General features: G+C 46.5%; 1 protein-coding gene across 15 annotated transcripts in view; it reads right to left on the bottom strand.

Annotated features, from left to right (window-relative positions):
* TSC22D2 (TSC22 domain family member 2) overlaps nucleotides 1-16,555 on the bottom strand; it is a 125,198-nt gene that overhangs the window by 43,899 nt on the left and 64,744 nt on the right. For 6 of the 15 annotated variants that reach the window (XR_004408837.2, XR_004408831.2, XR_004408820.2 and 3 more), the window contains one exon: nucleotides 8,113-8,703. The exons of 6 other annotated variants lie outside the window; for them this stretch is intronic. The gene's annotated coding sequence lies outside the window, so the exon portion shown is untranslated. 3 more of the 15 variants (XR_004408833.2, XR_006166109.1, XR_004408834.2) reach the window with 3 other exon arrangements.

Here is a 16,555-nt window from a genome sequence, read left to right as displayed (position 1 = left end):
GACTTTTATAATGGTAAGTAAATATATGGTACGATAGATTTAGCATGTGGGAAAGTTCATGGTGAGCTCTGAAAGAATATGAAGGTTAAGCAATATCAGTGTACACGCAAGTAGCAAGAAGGAGGTTCAGATTATTTTAAAGTTAAAATGTGCATGCAGGCATACTGTTCAAATTAACATGACAGTACACACATAAGAATTTATTTGAAATTACTCCTTTCAAGAATGCTGACATATTCAGATTTCTTACTCTATACCTTGATGCCTAAGAAAATACTTTTCTTCCAGTGTCCTTCACAGAGCGAGGCCTTCAATACCATCACACACCCAATTGTTAAAAGAAATACGCTGCATCTTCTGTATCATGTACTGTCGGTCTCACTTCTGTGAATGGTGTGCAGAGACATTTCAGCTTCTGTTGAAATGTAATTAACAGGTGGATTGCAGGGTACTTTCCTTGAAGTTCCATAAGGCTTATAAATACTATCTCCCATTTTTTTCGGATAATAAAACTGAAACCTGATTCACTCAAAGCTGCAAACCAAGTCAGTGCCCAAAGTAAAATTAAAATCTAGGATTTCTTGGTCTCCTGCCTACTCCTGTGAACACTAAGCGGTGCATTGTGTAAACTATCTTGAGCATATATATGCACTGTATAATACATGTTGCACTAGTCTGTTGTTTCTGCATCTGTGTTTTTGCAGATGCATTTTGACACTGCATAGGATATGAGGGGGAAAAGTAATTTTGAGTGTTAAATTACTAAAGGGTATTTGAGCCTATCCTTTGTTGTGTGTTCTCAGACAAGAAGGGAAACGAGGTTCTGCTTATAACAGGGGTGATGCAGAGCAGAAACTTGGAAAGCTGGAGATAAAGTTATGCAAGGAGAAGGAAGATACTTTCAATTCCCTCCCACATTTTCTGTTTATAGCCCTCCCTATTGCATTTCCTTTCTCATTCCTGCTTCCCCCTTTTCATGTGTGGCAGCAGGAGGGGATTTTCTAGGTTCCTGATGTGAGATTTTCCATGTGTGGTCCGCGCTGCTGACTTCTACGGAGCTGCAGTGGCTTCCCAGGGCTGGTGATCTAGTGCTTGGCCATCAAGGTTCTTGAGCACAGCACTTGGAGGACTGCAAGTCGAAGTCTTCTGTCTTCCTAGCAGGTTGCTAGAGATTTTACATAAGAATGTACATTTAGGTCACATCAGCATAACTGAAAACAGTCGTTAGGTCTGGGATTTTACTTTGGCCGGTATTCACAAAGACAAGCTGTGGGATGTGAAATAAAGTCAGTAACAGGAACCTGACAGGGACTTGCATTATGTACAAAGAAACCCCAAGTGACAGGTTCGTATGACTTTACCCTGTAGAATGTGTAATGTATATTACTTCCTTCCATGACTCATATGCAGTTGCACGTAGATAGGAACCCTGTAACCCTGTTCTCGCTTTGTAAATCATTAGACTTAATACCTTTCAGCCTTGTCTTGCTGAAATACTAAAATGAAAAACCACACCCTCACAGTCCCCGCTGGCCCTCATTCCAGCCTGGACAAATTCCTCTCTGCACCAGTTGCTGGCCCTAGCCCACTCAACTGTAAAAGAAAAAGCTTTCTGCCAGAGCGCTGGTGGTAGGATCATGACTGCAGGACAATCCTCCTTCCTTTAGTTTGCAGTTACATTTATAGGGAACAACTCGTGGTAAATTAAGCCATTTGGGGATCTACAAATGCAGAGCAGAAAAAGCTGGGTAACACATAGCATAGCAACGTTCTGGTCTGTAAGGAATCTACCTAGACAGCACGCTAATTCAAATAAGAACAAAATTTTTAATGATTAAAGCAATCAGAATCTGATACCACATCTGGGTGGGTGCAGGGGGCAGAGATGAGCATTCTACGTTTTTTCGCAGACAACACAGAACCTGAATTACAAGCTCACATCACAGCTCTGATAATGAGTGAACTTGAAAGCACTTGTCCACAGTCTCCACCATGCCTTGTTGCAAAGAAAAAGTATCAGAATATCTTGGAAGGCAGGGAAGTTAAAGATGTGTTAGAGTTTTATGAGCTTGTTTTCACAGGTTATAAAACAAGAAGAGTAATTCAGCAATGTTTTTCTTCATAAATTTTATGAGTATTAGCAGAGTTGTTTTCTTTAAAGTACACTAGTGCATTGTATAAGTGTTTAGAAGAAAACAACAGAGGCAAAGAATTTTGATGTCAAGTTTGCGTCCAAACTCACAAAGTATAATGCAAGACAAACCTTGTTCTTAACTGTGCTGGTATCTATCTGGAACAACTGCACTATCAAGTGAAAGTAACACAGACACTGTGTACAATCTGACTCTGTAAAAATTGACTTCTGGTAACACAAAGGACCTCAGGAGTACCCAGTGGATATCCATGAAAATTACTGGATTTGCATATCAATTGCTTCAATTTCCTACATTTACATTTTCCACCAGTTTTTTTTAACCGTATGCCAACTGCTCATGGAAGATTTGATTACCCACCCCAAAAAAGGCCCAAGAAAGGAAATATCATAAAAATATCATGGCTGTATATTCTTATTTTATTCTCCTCAGTGACTGCCTGAAGCTTAAAAGGACGACCAAACCCCACACTTCTATACGGAAAATCACTTCTGTGTAAATATGATCCTTGTCTTGAATTTGTATGGACTTTTGGAGAACCTAATTTTCAGTCCCTAAAAAGCCATGGTAGTCTAAGCTAAATAACGACAGTCCTTACTCAAGCAAATCCACCCTTGAAACAAGGCATCATCTTTGTGCCTGAAGGATTCCCGTCGCAGTAAGTCACAATCTGAATCATTACCCCTGGAAAAAAATGTGCAGAACTGCCACTCTGCCTCTCAGAAATACTGAGGCTGGAGCAGTGGCCCTTATGAAATCCGGGAAGCACAGATGCCAGTTCCTGCAGCTGGCAGGGAAGAAGCGCGTCGGCGGTGCAGGCGGGGGCCCCGCTGCCTGGGGAGAAGCTCTGCTGAAAGGCCCCCGTGTCTGGTGGGCAGCAAGCGGGACACGAGCCCCCAGCCCTGGCAGCAAGGGTGCCAGCAGCATCCTGGGCTCCGGCAGCAGCAGCGCCGCCGTCCCTCGAGGGCAGCGATTATCCCCCTCCGCTCAGCTCCCTTTGGCCTCCCCCAGTCCAGGAAAGACACCAATAAACTGGAGCAAGTTCAGCAGGAGGCTGCCGAGATGGTCGTGGGGCTGGGGCACTTGCACTGTGGGGAGAGGCAGAGGGACCGGGGTTTGCTGAGCCCGGAGAAGAGAAGGTTTCAAGGCAGATCTAACAGCAGCTCTCCGGTAGAGGCAAGGAGGTTATTGAGAAGATGGCACCAGGTTCTTCAGTGCTGCATGGTGGGAAGGTGGGAGACAACAGGCATCGGCTGAGACAAGAGCTTCGGACTGGGTAGGAGGAGAAACTCTCAGCTCGAGGGCAGTCGAGCAGTGGAGCAGGCAGCCCGTTCGCAGTCACCACCTTCCCAGGTTTTCAAGACCAGACTGGATGGAGCCCCGAGTGCCCCGTCCTGACCCCATAGCTGGCCCTACCTTGAGTAGCAGGTTGGACTAGAGACCTCCCAAAGTCCCTTCCAGCCTGAGCTATCCTGTGATCCTAGAACAGCGGCATCTCTCTCTCTCAGCAGAGGTTCATGCTACGTTCTCCTCACTTTTGTCAGCAGACAGTGATAGCCTTTTCTCAGACCTTACTTTGTGCCACCGCAGTTAGCCAGTTTTCTTCCATTTTCTATGTCCCCAGGTACAAATTGGAAAAATAATGCCAGGTATTGCTCTGTCTCTGGTGGCTGTGGTGGTGGCAAGAGCAACGCAGAACAAACTGGAGTCTGTGGGTCCCACAGTTCTGTGAGCCAGAGAAATGACCTGTACCATGGCTGTGTAGGCTACGTGCTAGGTTCCTGTGAGAGTCAAGAACTGCAAAAATCTGTCGTAGCAATGTCCCGTCAGGCCTTAACACTCGGTTGGAGTCACGGTTCTTCAGGAGACCAGAATGGGGGAACGGAGAGGTAGACCTGTGAGAGGAACTATATGGCGAAAGAGTGCACGTTGTGGGGTTTTTTCTGCAGCTGCTGAAGTCCTCTTTTTAGTCATAACAGAGTTTCTTTAAAAAAAGCAACATGAAAAGTGAAGAAGGTTTAATGCCTAGTCCTTTGATGCCCTAGCCATGGTGAATGGCAGTAAGACGTGGTCTTGGCATTCTTGTGCAGTGGATTACAAATCACACCAGGAATAAGGAAATCCTTGGATGGATGCTAATTCATTCAGTGATATCAGGTGAATTTCTTAATCTCATTACATCACAGGTACTCCATTTTTGAAATAAGGTTGATAAACATCTAGCGTTGTTACTCGCCTTGAGATCTGCAGTTATAAAATAACAACAGCATAGGCAGATTCAGGATGACAAATGATCCACACATAGTTTCATGATCCTGGCCTATGGCAAAAGCTGTATGTTGCCATGATAGTTTATTCAATAGCCTCTAGCAGTTGCTAAGTAAGCGCTGTAGATTGTGAAATAACTAATACTCAGAATTAAAAACTGTGGAAAGATGTATCAAGTTCACCACAAGACCTCTCTAAAGACTTCCTCAATTTTTTGTTTAGAGAACATTTTAAATTCATCACCATCATGATTATTTTTATGTTGCCATTTCGCAGAGCCCTATTCAAGATTTATGCATTGTAAAGAATAATTGCGTTATCCAAGTAGGTCTTCAGAATTTGACTTCTTCGTTGGTTTGTTACTCAATATGTATGGTCATTTTGTGGGTGTTAGGATCTGACCATAAATTAAAAAAAAAAAAAAAAGGTTATCATGCATTCATCACTGTCTTATCTAGGTGCTATCTAGCTTAGCTTTTCACTAGTACTTACAAAACATGATTCCATAAAAGCTTTTTCTCATGACGTGTGAATGTTAATGAATCAGGCTTATTCATGGGAGCAAGATTTACAGGGCTGGGTCCAAAGGTAGCAAGCATATTAAAGTTCTGTAGCTTTTGAAAAAAAGAAGTAGGAAACTATCTCTGAGCATGGAAGATAGGTCCTGAACAAATACGTCAGTGGCAGTCTCTAGGAAGACAATCCTTCTGCAGTGAAACATGATCCAAATGGGTGTCAGAGGCATTTTGCCAATCACCAACATTAACTTCAACTCTCGTGTAGTGTGCTTAAGGAAAGCCCAAGGTTTCTGTGCTAAATTGGAGGAGAATGAATGCATTCCTGTTTCTAGGATCAAGACCACCAGGCCTTTAAGACACTGTCCAGTGGCTTTTGCATCCCAGTAAATGCGACAACTCAGTCCCGGCAGTGCCGGCGTGACGGGCCCTCGTTGTTGCCCGCTCCTCCCGACAGCCCCGTGCACTTGGTGGCCTCGCGGTGTGCTTGCAGCAGGAAAATCTCTCCGTTCTCCGTTACAGCCAGGCTGCCCGTGCCGGCGCAGGCAGCAGAATCTGCTGCTGGGGCCGAGCTCCGTGCCGGCACCGTGCGGTGCCCGTCAGAGCCGGCTACACCCCGGCCACTCGGAGCCGGGGGCAGGGCTGCTCCCACTCGCGGCAGATTATGTCGCAGCAAGCTCGCTTACAGAGAGCAAAGGTGTGCAAAGACGGACTCCGAGCCTTTGGACGCTGCCAAAACGAATAAAATTGCTTTACCCATAGCAGTCCTGAGCAATCCCCATCCTTAACGTAAACCTCTGTATGACACATTTGTCTCCTTAACCCAGGACATGCCTTTATAACCGTCTAGTTCTGTCTAAGCAACGTATGAAACCCATCAGAATGATACTCATTTTGGAGACATGTAGTTACACCTTGGACCAGAGTGAATTTATAAGCCTTAGGGGTATATAGCGTAGCTTTCATCCAAAGCTTAATTTTATTTTCAATTCCATTGATGAATTTACTGTACTGATTTCAAAGTCATAGGGCATGTTAGCTGGATGGCTAAAATTTCTTCAGAAAGGGGGATTGTGTATTTATAAGGATAACAGTAATATTCAGAGTGACATCAGTAAGGGTTATAAAAATAATCAAAAGAGTTTAGTTAAGGAATTAATACATTACCACACAGAATAACAAACGAGGAATGAGAAAATACAATTCCTCTGTGGAGGTTTTGCATAGCTGCCTCCCACCGTGCTGCTTTCCTCTCCCTCGCTGATCACTGCGGCTGGACACCAGATCATATACATCACTTTAAAGTGTTAGACCTCTCTTGTACACCAGGGGGGCAGCCACAGAGTAAACATGGTCACTAAGATCTTGCAGTCCCTCATGAATACAGTATGGTTTTAGTAAGGAGCAGAAGTGACTATGGTAAAAATATAGTAACGGCCAGGCATTTAAGGTTTTTTGGAGGTATATACTGTGAGCTCGGCTCTTTCATGCTGTGGCAAGACCAGCGTGCTTGATTTCTGCTGCATTCTTGCCTCGAGATTGCTTGTGCGAGTTTGTTCCTTCCAGTCTGTTCTCCCAAGCGGTGCAGACCAACCCCCAGTCCCATCCTCCCGGAGCAGGAACAATGTGTTGTCACGTCTCGCGGTGACTTTGTAATGTGGAGAAACTGGCATGGGGGATGAGATCACACTTGTTCTGTTTTCTGACCCGAAGGAATGTAAACCCACTGACCTCATATATGTGCAGACATTGGCAGATACTCTTATTCGTGCCACTTTGCAATTCAGCATTATACTTAGAGCTTACACTGCATTGTGCAGTGTGGAGACTGACAGCAAGAAGTGGTCTTATGAGACGCCAGCATTGCATCAAGAATAAAAACAAGCTCCTCGGGTAGGCTGACCTTGACATGAGAGGTGGCCCAAAGGTGGCCCAGAGTCCCTCGTTCCCTGGGCAGGCCCATGAGAAGGGACCCAGAACAGAAAACCTGGCTACCACGTTAGTTACTGCAGAAGACGCCTCAGAGGAAAAAGTGTGATGGGGAGCGGAGTCTCTGGAGACTACCACCCGGATCCAGGTGAGCTGTGGGAACATCCCCTCCAACATCCGAGGTGCCAGTTCCCTGCCTCCATAGCGGCCTCCGTGCAGCCCCCGGGGAAGGTGCCGTATGAGTTCCCTTTGGAACTCATTCACTCCTGGTGTGACTTCCACATGGAAGCCTGCAGCCAACAACCTCATGAATGTGCAAACTGCATGTGCTCTCTTACCTGAAACCAGCCTTCTCTGTGCTCTATTTCAGCTCAGGTTGGCCCCAGAGGCAAATCTGTGGCATCCCAGTCGAACGGGGGGTCACTCCTGAGGAAGATGACATAGCCCTTTGTTCTGCTGGGACACGGAAGAGGCTGCTGAAGAGGATCCACCTCCAAGCAATACATGGAAGGAACAAGCCATCCACACAAAATAATTGTTAGCGCAGTCTAGGGCGGTGAGAAGCTGGTATTAACCTCTCATCATATATCCTTGATTTCTCCTATAAAATTGTGTGCTCGGGCAGCATAAACTGGACTTGAAAGGTCGAATTTAGACAACCTTGACTTTAGTTGGTCTAACTCTGGTTGCCCGAAGCGTAGGTAGTTGAGCGAAGGGTGCTGAGGTTCCTAGTGTGCTCAAAGGATATCTTCAATGGCATTGAGGATAGTGGCATTTAGGTGTAGACTCCCTGGTGGCCATCGCTTATAGAACATAAGATTACAATCCCTGAGTAACCCTATTAATGAATATAATTAATTATATTAATTCTAATGTGCAGATATAGCTTCTGCCAAGAATGCGCCAGAGTGAGCTCCCTGCTACTGGTGCACAGAGGCTGCTGTGGGATGGGACGAAGCCGGGGAGGCACGTGGGGCCGTCCGGTTTGTCGCACCACGTCCTGCAGGAGTGACCAGTGGTGAAACGCCGTGCGGCCGGGCGGACCTGCACAGGGGCTGCGTGCTCCCAGCCGGGGCTGCGGTGGGGCCGCACGGGCTGTCTTGGTTCTTAGAGCTTGGTGATGGTATGACCCCCAAATATTCTTTTCCAGTTGAAACAATATATTATTCTGGATTTTCTTTAGATCGGTTTCCTTCCTCCGGTGAGGCTGGGTAAAAAGCTCTACAAGCACAGAATTATAATATGTATACATTGTGCTTAAATATAAATTATTTATTAGTATTGCTTCAGCTATAATAAGGTCTGTCCATTTGCATGCTATGGATTAATGAAAGATACTTCTGCATCTTTATAGGATATGTTTGTGCTATGCTATAAATTATCTAGCTTTACTTTGATTTCAGAAGCTGTTACAAGGTGGCTCATGGCTCAAATCTGTATTAGATGGTAGCAGGGAGGTAAAAAACCAAACAACTGTTCTTGCGTTTGACATTTTAAGTGCTTTTAGCAATGTTGAATATCCAGAAAAAAACAACATTACTTTGAAAGCTACCGTGGAAAATCATCAATGATAATATGGCCAGAGACAATTATAAACATGTAAAATGAGCAAAACTGGCATTTTCTAAATACGCCTCTAAGGTCTGATCATTTCCTCTGCATTTCAAAGGATTCATAGATTTTTCTACAAACAGTAAATTTGTATATATAGCGAAATTAAAAAATAGGTCATAGTTACATGCAAAAATAACACTTTTCCTTTAAGACTGAATAGTTCAGAGTCCTTACGCCGCGCCGAAGGTCCACATGAGCAGAGTTACTGACTCCGGTGAGGATAGCTGTGGGAGCAGAGGGATGTGAAATCAGGTCCAATTTTTGTTTGCTTATTCTAGCATAGATCCTCCTTAGAAAAGCAAGAAAAAGGCTCTTTATTCCTGCAAAACTTGTGGCATTATCCTCTGTAACCTTCACGAGGGTGGGGAGCTAATACCAGAACCTTTGCCCAGCTGCTCCCAGGCTGGCTACCCGGGCAGTCGGCAGGAACCGGGGCACTCCTTAACTCTGACCCCCCCAAAATGCAAAGGGTTAGTGCTGCAGGAATAAATCCTCTTTCTTAGAAAGAGTGGCATAGAATTTGGGGGGAGGGGTGGGGGGTGGGGAGTTAAAAGGTTTGGTCATATTCCCACTGAAGGTACTTGAAATGCATAAGACTGAATTATCTAGGGAGTATGACAAAAGTCTGACAAAACCTGGCAGTTTTAATTAATAGCCTCTCTTCAGCTGTCAGAATCCAGTGGGTCTACTGACAAGCCAAGACAGAGAGATGACAGATCAGCGTCTACTAACACCCTCTGGAGATGCCTTTAAGGTAATAAAATACATGTTTAAAAACATATACTTAGTCATCTGCACAAATCTTGAAGTCTTTCACAGATGCCCAGATGCACAGATTTGTGTCTCAATTACAGATTTCCTTGAATGAGACACTCAATTTAACTCTCTAACACAAGTCAAACCTGACATAAAAATGATTAATTATTGAACAGAAAGGTATCATCATGGCCATCTGTAAATAAAAAGAAGTGGGGAGTTTCACTATTGGAAATACAAAATTCACAGTTGTAAGGTCTAATACGTGGTGGGTTTTTTTTAATTAGCCAGATGAATAATAGATTATGGAATTGCTAAAATGACTGCTTAACATGGGTTTGGGTGCTGTTGTTTTGTTCTGCAGTGACAGAGATTTCCACAGGAGAAAAACGTGGAATCCCAGCCTAAAATCTCACCTGGCAGAGGTCGTGTCTTCAGGCTCCTATTGTGCCAGGACTGACGGCCTGCTAGGGGATGTCACTGAAATGCTTGCAGCCGCCAGTGAAAGCGCATCAGCCCTTTCACTAACGGCAGGTATGACGACAGGGGCTTCAGCGTGGCCTTTCCTGACGGTGAGTGCCCGGGTGCACAGCAGAGCTCCCTTTTATAGCAAGCCACACTATTTCTTGCGAGACACGTGCAGCGTCGTGTACAGGATAACGATTGCGTCTGAGCAGGCTAAACCTCGCGGCGCCAGCGTTACCGCATCGCCGCGGGGCTGTTCCTGCTCCCGCGTGGAGCGGAGCACAGCGGCGTGGGGTCTCAGGGGGAGCTCCGCGCTGCCCGTGCCCCTCAGCATCCTTACTGCAGCTGCCCTCTTGCTTTGTGGGTCGCCTCAAAGTTGGAGCCCCTAAAAGAGCTTTTCGCTGGGGGAAAAAGCAGCTCTGTGAAAATCCTCAGGCCGGCCTGGGGATCCTTCCTTTCAGGAAGGAGCCGTAGCGCCTGTGGGAAACACCCTACGCCTGCTTTCTGCAGGCGGGGGGGGAAAGTTTCCCCATGTGTCCTGGTGTGCACCAAGCCCCTCTGCGAGGAAACACCGCCGCGAGTGCAGTTCCAGCTGAAAGGAGGTCAGGTCAGCCGGGAGGCTGGGGGAGCAGAGCGGGCGCTAGCTCACGGCTGGAGAGGTCTGGCCTCCACTGCCCGCACACGAGGACAGTGACCACGCGAGACTTGCACCACAGCTGAGTATTTAGCCAGTGCTAAGCACACTCTCGGCAGCAAAGAGAAAGCAAACAAGTGAAAAGTGGCAGAAATAGGCCTTTGGGTTAGTACTTCAGTCCCCGTACCATCCCTGCGAGTGAACACGTATGCCCTCAGCCGATCAGTTTTCTTTCATCTGCGTAGCTGTGTTGAGATCCACAAGGCAATATAGGGTGCGCCCCCCAGCTCTGTGTGAACACCTCTTGTGTGGCTGCTGGGAGATTTTGGAGGCTGTGAGCCTATGGCAAAAAATAGGTGGGTCTGGTTTCCCTAGTCATCTCATTTAGTATTATACATGCCATGGTGATGAAGCAGTGCGAATCGTGAGTCTGCTCACATTCACTGATAAACCGGTCATGCAAAAGGCTCTTTGGAGTAGGAATTCAGCAGAAGGCATTTTACATCTGTCAGAAATAATTCAAGGGTGTGGAGTGACTCATTGGGAACTGCATGAATAATCAAGACTTCATTTTCAGTAAGACAAAGCCATGAACTTTTGTCTGGCACATCAGTGGGGAACATGTTCCCTGTGTTAGGGATTGTATTCTGGGGACTGATCCTAGCAAAAATACCAGAAGGAGGGATTTTTTTTTCAGTGAAAACAGACTGGCCACCTTTAAAGTGCAGTTTTGTGTATGCCAATATAGCATGGATGTAAGACTGCAAATCTCAGAGCAGAAAATAAAACTGAGAAAGCAAGCAAGCCTCGCACCGGTGTGTGGTCAGAGGAGTTTCTGCTGTAATCAGACAAGTGGCATCACACCTCAAGGTGTGCCAGTTTCCTAAATAAAAACAGTATCGCAGTGAACCAGGAAAAGAAATCCACAGCCTCAAAGCAGGCTGGAGTTGGGATCAATCCCAGACAGAAGCCCTTCCCACCACCAGGTCATTCTTCCCTCGGGATGGCTCCATCGCTCCATCCTCTTCCCAGGCCTCTCTCCTAAAGGACGCTCTGTTGTGAAGGGCCCGAAGTGAACCTGTCAGCAGCGTCCTACTTACCATCAACCAGTTCTCAAAATATACACCTTAACCTGCCATGACCCTCACAGCTGATGGTCAGCAGGACCTGCGTGTGCAGAAAGGTGACAGGAAGAAAACGAGGGTAAGCACTGAGGCATCTTTTCCACCCAGAGCCCGGGGACACCTTCTCTGCCATACAAATCTAACAAACGCTTCTTGAGATATCACTTCTTCGATTTTTTTTTTTTTCCCAGAAGAGAATACCATTTGAACTATAATCTGGTAAGATGTTAGGTAAACAGCTAATAAGTCTAATTATTGAACAGAATTAATAGTTTTGAGAAACAGTTGATGCCAGGTAAATCTTAAAAATAAAGGATTAAATAAAAATCCAGGCATAGAATTTGAGTATAGAACAGAAAAATGGGAAATTAAATCAGCCTAAGCTAAGTGTTTTAATATTATTCAAGGACTCAGATCTTTCCCTAGCCCAGATAAGAAGCAAAGAGATTTGTGCTTCAAAGGAGTGATAGATTAACTATTTCCTTTGCCCTTGGCCAAGGCTAGAAAGTTGCCAACCACCGCTGGTTCCCACTTGCTGTATGGAAATGAGGAGCTTGATTTTTTTTTTTTTTTTTTTTTTCTAGACTGCAAGTCAAACAACAATAGGAGTTGTGCCAATCTGAGGTTTTGATTTGTGGTGCCGTGTAAGAAGAACAACAAGAAGGGGGGAAGGCGGGATCATTCTTCAGCTGCCCTGTGCCAAGGTCCAGAGTCAAGGTACCCTCCAGGGTCAGGTGCTTGTTCCGTCAGAGCTGCCGGGTACTGCAGCCCCTGGGAGACAGAAACTCTGAGAGCTGGAAATATCAACAGCACTTGGGAACTGGAGACACGGTAACCGTAAGAGGTGGTAGGAAAAGTTTTATAAGCTGAGAAGAGGCTGGGAGAAAGCTTGCAAGTTCTGGTCACAGATTGGAGAATGGACAAAAATGCATCAAGTGATGGACGTTAGCTGGTGCGTAGCAAGGTCCAGAGGTTGCCACTACAGATCAGGTACTCCCAGCACTGATTTTCTTTATGTAAGTTGTAAAACACTTCCAAAAAGTACTGGTTAGGTGACAGGAAAATCTGCCCTTGATCTGTTCTTGCAAGGTCAGGGTGAAATTCATCACGACCACGATTCACCAGCACTTCACAGGACTCCCTGAGCCCACGCGAATGAGGCAGCCAGTGAATGTGAGCTCCGAGAGCGCCAGCCCATGAAGAAGGCACGGCTTGGAGCAGGACGAGGAATGCAGAGGCGTGTGCTGGAAGGTGTGGCAGGTATGTGTGAGCTGGTAATGACTGTGCTGAAGAAATCCTGGTGGTACAGAGGTGAAGGAGTCCAGGATCTGGAGCACCACCCAAGCTTTGGTGTCAGCCGAAGGGCTGATCTGCAGCCGTAGCAGCTGGTGCAGGCTCCTGGCATGGAAACGCTATTCAACAGCAGCGATTCTGAGTCTCACACGCTAGCAAAAGATATGGGCCTGCCTTGCTATTATCTTAATTTTCAAAGACTTTATAATGCTTTGCAAAGCTGTCCTGTCTTTCATTTGAGACTTCACTGGACAGGGCACTTCACAGCTATTACCACCCTCCTGTTCTCAAGGTCTCCCTGAAGCTGACTTCCTTGTCATCCACGTACAAGTGAGGAAAGACAGCAAAATTAGGGGTTTCGTTTACTCTGATGGAAAGTGGATAGAACTGAGAAATACGCTAGATTGTAGCAAAAACACTGTCTAGCATTTGCAAAACTGAATTACAGAAAGCTTAAGTTCTGGAACTTGAAATGTACGGACCCTGACAGACCGTGAGCCAAAGCTGTGGCAGGATCTGAACCCGCCTCTTCAGCCCCGCGACTGAGTTGCGAGTCCCTCTTTCCTCATTTTCCGTGCTGCAGCGGTGGCACACCACGGGCACCTGCACAGCCCACCCGCGAGCACAGCCCTGCCTGCCCGCATCGCCTCGCTGCGAAGAACGACTCTCAAGTATGAGAGTCTTTGCACCAAAACTGCTCTCCCCCCCCCCCCCCCCCCCCGAAGGTTTGGTGTTGTGCACCTTGTTTGCTTCACCTTGCCCGCTCCCGAGAGCCGTGGCAGCGCGGCGCTGGACCCGCTGGCCTGGGCAACGCACCGCTGCCCTAAGTGGTCTGGCTGGACCCCGGGCAGTTGTCCCCCCCCGGCGTGACCCGCTTGTCCCGCAGCCAGGAGGGACGCGCCCGGCCCCGGGTCCAGCCAGCAGCTCAGCACCAGCCACCGCACCGAGACGCTCGCAGGTGTTCCAGGCAGGAGACACGCTGGGTCCATCTCATCTGGATTTTTGAGGTTTCCCATCCCAAAGGCTCGGCTAGGTGATTGTTGTTCGGTTGTTTGATTTGTTTTGTTTTGTTTTTTTTGTTTGTTTGTTTGGTTGGTTTTTTGTTTTTTTGTTTTTTTATTTTATTTTCTGAGTGGTAACCTAAGGTGTTTACTACCAGACAGAATTTTTGGTTCCTTAAGAAAAGCAGCCAGACTCAGCTACTGAAAGCAGACATCTTCAGGGGTTGCACTGGGTGTCTGCTGACTTTGGGCCTTATTCTTTTATCTGCCTTGTCACTAACCCAGGCCTGCTGATGTGGAGGGATTGGATACACGGTGCCAAGAGCCTCCTGGGGATGTTCTCCCCCCGCAGCACCCAGAGCCGCTGCCCTGCGCTGCGCAGCGTGTGGGGAACGGGCACATCAGGAGGAAGGGGAAGCACATGCTGTACTCTGCTCTGGGGTAACGCAACCAGGGCTTTTCGCTGGAAACGTGAGATATGTGCCAAACGTTGCCATTGCCGCTCAAAGAAACAGGGCTGCTCTGGTACAGTCATCTGGGTTTTAATGTCTGGTTATTGTGAAAACTAAGAAACGCCATCCTGTCCACAATAAGAGGCCACCTCTGAATCACATCCTTCAGTAGATGTGCCAGGAGGAGTGCAAAGGAGGTTCTCATCACTATGTATGTCAGTAATAAAGTTTGCTGGGAGTAAGCGAGGGGTCCAGAGGCTCCTGGTATTTATCTCATGAGTTCTTTTGTTTGCATGGCTTGATCCTGGGAAAGCTGCTGGAACAGACCAGGAGGAGAGCGTGTGAGTCAGCCCTTTACAGAGGCTTCGCATACCCCTGCCCGAGAGGAAAAGGAATGTCATCACAGCCGCTGTCTGTGTGCCCCCCGGCTTTTCTGAGCTGAACAGAGTTGTGTCAGCTGAGAAGAGTGAAGTTGACCTTGTATGTGGACAGTGCCATGACAGCACAATTAAACTCTAATTGGGGGCGTTCTCTTGGTGAAAATTAGTACAGCCTGTGCTACTGATTTCTTCCAGTTTGACTCATATTTAAGTCTTATTGTTGAAAGAGTAGAAGAACAAACCTAGTCAGTCAAAATGGTCATAGGAGGAAAAGAGAAATCGATTTAGGAAATATGAATCACTTGAACTTCACAAAATTCCTGAATGGGGAAGCTGGGGCACAACGATAATGTAAAAAATCTGTTCGGTACTGGAAACAAGCCAAGTCCTGTGGCTTCTAAGTGGGTGTCTAACCACAAGACTTCCTGACTTCATCTAACTAAAGATGCTTGCTCATCATTCTTGAAAAAGATGCCACTCTAATCTTTTTTGTTCATGTAACAGTGCAGAGAAACTTAGCTTTGTATGTTATGTGTCAGTGCAGTTTGTGACGTGAAAATGAAGCAAACTAACAACTCCATCTTGTACTCTAGGGAAGTCCAAAGTAAATTTAGTATTGCAGCTAACATTATAGAACAAGATTTCTTGGGGGGGGGGGGTTCTAGTATATACAGTGATTACAAAATCACCTGCTTTGGTGGAAAAGGGGATTATAGTGACTGGTTTAAAACTGGCTACCTGGCCTGGCCAAACAGCTTTATCCACTGCAGAGATCATAAAGATCTTTATCACGGTGAGATTAAGGCATTGATTTACATCTGACAGTAAATTAAACTGAGATGAGTGATGCTGTAAGCATCTCCAGTTTCCTGCCTTGACTCTCTTGGATGTTGCTAACCCTAGACAGAAAATGCTGAACAGGATTTCTAGCAGCTCCTGACTCAGTGCAGTTTACAGCCCAGCGCATTAAAGATTTCTTGCACTTCTTTCAATACATTGCAGTAGTAAGAGCTGACTACGAAGAAATGCATGAGACCCTAGCAAAACTGAGTACAGGGCAGTACAACAGCAAATTATATTTAATGTATATAACTGTAAAGTGATGTAACTAGAAAAAATTATAGCTTCACCTATAAAAGATGAGCTGACCATTACCAGGCAGGAGTGAGGCCTCCAGCTTGTGCTAGGGAGTGTGAAATGTCAGCTCAGTGCTCTGCAGTGGTCAAAAATACCCAACAGCTTTAACACTGGCAATTAGTAGGGGACGAAAGCAGAAGACATAATTATGGTAGGGTACAAATCCAAGGTTCAGGCACACATTGAGCACCGTTTGCAATTCTGGTTGGCTCATGTCCAACAGGTACATCAGAACTGGAAAAGATTCAGAGAAAGGCAACGTGCTAGAAGCCATCGAGCAGGGTGGATAAGGGTGCCTACCAAGAGCAAAGGCTCGTAAGAGCCAGGTTCAAAGCAACTCAGAGAAGGTCACTCCTCGTGCAGCAGCACTAGCCCTGCAGAACGCTTTGCAAAGGGCGTTTGCAAAGATTTCTCAGGGACTCAAGGGGAAAATGGACAAGTACATGGAATAGAGCCAGTGGGACTTAACAAAGAGACCACAACCGGCTCGTAAAATCTCTTGAACCGAAAATAATAAAGGGTGGGAGATCAGCCGGGGAAAACCAGCAGACACGTTTGCCTTTTTCTTGCTGCTCTGTAGGTATCTGCTTGCGGCTGGGTTGGGAGCGAGGACACCGGCGCGACGGGGGCCGTGGCCTGCTGCGGTGTGGTCCGTGTTACAGCCTACACACAGAGGCTGCTGTGTGTCCTGCTCCTCTCTTCTTGCTTCAGGGCCAGCAACCTCCAAGATAGGGATGTGGAAGGCAGCCTGTGGTCATGAGAGCTTTGGGCGTGCAGTTCAGTCCACCCCTGCACATGAATCATCATCTGACTGCACCGTGAGAGGTTTACTGA

Source organism: Tyto alba, unplaced genomic scaffold (genome assembly GCF_018691265.1).
Source record: "Tyto alba isolate M040663 unplaced genomic scaffold, T.alba_DEE_v4.0 Super-Scaffold_10, whole genome shotgun sequence".
Lineage (NCBI taxonomy): Eukaryota > Metazoa > Chordata > Aves > Strigiformes > Tytonidae > Tyto > Tyto alba.
This window is presented reverse-complemented; position numbering and strand designations above follow the sequence as displayed.